We start from the raw sequence: 2,272 nt of genomic DNA, 5'->3' as shown, positions 1-2,272 counted from the left end.
GGGCAACTGGGAACCATTTGGATACTTAAATCCTTTTCTAAAAGTAACCATCACAGCACCCATGAAGGTTCTTTATGGTGTTACCATTCATGAGCATCACTAACAGAGAAAGTGGAGAATTTACTGCCAAACCTGCAAATTTGGCAAAAAATCATCCAGTCTTTGAACTGGGCCCAAATTGAGTGGTAGAGTGTATTATTAGAATTCTGGTCACTCAATCTAAGGACACAAGGAAACTATTCAGATTAATAAAACAAACAAACAAAACAAAAAAAAACAAGTCATATGTGGTGAGTAGCTGAGGGAAAAGTAAATGCATTTATTGATGCAATTAGCCACTTTGATGGAAAGGTCAATCAGTGAAAAAAGTTGAAATAGCCTGCATGAGTTTTGGTAAGAGTTTAGTTTAGCAAATATTTATTTCCAACCATGTGATCATTACTGTACTAATTGATGGAATAAGATATTCTCCCTGCTTCAAATATATCAAATAGATAAATCAGTACTTGTAGTTCAGTATTCTGGTGATGGGTGCATGGACAAGAATCAGGATTTCCATAGACTTTGAAGTAAAAAATTAGGGATGGGAGAAGAAAGAAAATCAGGAGATGTGTCATATTTTCAGTGATTAATAAAATGGAACTTAAAAATAAATCACCAGAAATTCCCTGGTGGTTCAGTGGTTAGAATTCTGTACTTTTACTACCGAGGGCCCAGGTTCAATTCCTGGTCAAGGAACTAATCCTACAAGCCATGTGGTGTGGACAAAAATTAAAAATTAAAAAAAAAAAAAGTAACCAAGATGGCCTTAAGGTTCCCCTGAGTTTGACTGAACTTCACAAAGACTTGCTTCTGACTCTAGGCACTGATCTCCCTTTTCTTAGAGAAGTTACTTTAGAACACTTGTAGTTGTCCATTTTTTCTTCCTCTTGAAATATAAACCTTCATAAAAGCCCCTTGCCAATTTTACATCCCAAGACTCTGTTTCTCAAGGACTCTGGAACTATTCCTTTGAGTTATAATCATCAAGGAATATGGTACCCCCATGCCCAATCTCTGTGGGAGGGAGGAACCTAAGTTCTATGGCACCAATTGACAAATACATGGCCTAATCATAGAGAAAACTTGACAAACTCAGGAATAGCTCAATGCGCTGGACATATCCCATTGATCAACCTCCTTCTAAAGTCCCCCAGCACTCTTCCACTTGTTCATCTTGCTCTTAAAAACACTTCTGCCCTTTGTTAAGTTGAGTTCAGACTTGGTTCTGGATCCTCTCATCTATGGCAGTAGCTTTGAATTAGATCTTCTTTACCTGTTTAACTTTGGTGCAATTTTGCTCTGACAATAGAAGATCAGCAAGGAGACAAGAAAGGAGGATCTCTCCAAGCACAGAGCCAAGCATTGATCAAGGCATGGAAGCATCATATTCTACTATGTATTGGGGGAGATCTACCCATATTTGCTATATATATGATGCTACAGTCCTCTCTGCCCACACTCTGCCTTTTGTGCACTTATATATGAGAATTTTCCACCTTCACCCTGGTGGCTCAAATGGTAAAGAATCTGCCTGCAATGTGGGAGAACTGGGTTTGATCCCTGGGTCCAGAAGATCCCTTGGAGAAGGGAATGGCTGCCCGCTCCAGTATTTTTGCCTGGAGAATTCCATGGACAAAGGACCCAAATGGGCTACAGTCCATAGGGTTGCAAAAAGTTGGATACAACTGAAAGACTAACACACACACACCATCAATAGGGCTAGGACACAGGTGCACTTGTGAGAATCCCACCCATTATCTTCGACTCTCTCCCTCCCAGTCTGGAGGAATCTTATCCAAGACTTACATCTTCAGTCCTCTCTTATTACTATTTCCCTCTGCTCCCTTCCTCCATATACACTCCTAGGTTAGTAGTTTTGAATACAAACCACTCTGCCTTCTTCCTATCCTGGGGCAAGAAAGTCTGTCTAACTGTCTGAGTTGAATTGGTGCCCAGAACTCCTAACTGTCTGTTTAGAGCTTGCCTCTTCTACTGCACCCTGAGCTGCTGAACTCCTGTGGACAACTTGCTAGATCATTCTAGGTTTCAGATTCCTTATGTGAAAAATAGGGTAAAATTTAGCTGAGTAACTACTTTGTTGTTGTTGTTGTTTAGTCCATAAGTTGTGTCCGACTCTTTTGCAATCCCATCCACTGTAACCCACCAGGCTCTTCTGTCCCTGGGATTTACCAGGCAAGAATACTGGAGTGGGTTGCCATTCCCTTCTCCA

At 40.6% G+C, this 2,272-nt stretch overlaps 1 non-coding gene across 1 annotated transcript; it reads left to right on the top strand.

The window, feature by feature from the left end:
- The first annotated feature begins 665 nt into the window (after positions 1-665).
- Positions 666-738, top strand: TRNAK-UUU (transfer RNA lysine (anticodon UUU)). The gene has a single exon. It is a non-coding gene; the product is annotated as a tRNA-Lys (tRNA).
- The last annotated feature ends 1,534 nt before the right edge of the window (positions 739-2,272 follow it).

This window comes from Bos javanicus, chromosome 10 (genome assembly GCF_032452875.1).
Source record: "Bos javanicus breed banteng chromosome 10, ARS-OSU_banteng_1.0, whole genome shotgun sequence".
NCBI lineage: Eukaryota > Metazoa > Chordata > Mammalia > Artiodactyla > Bovidae > Bos > Bos javanicus.
Note: the sequence above shows the minus strand (reverse complement) of the source record. Positions and strands in the feature narration are given on the sequence as shown.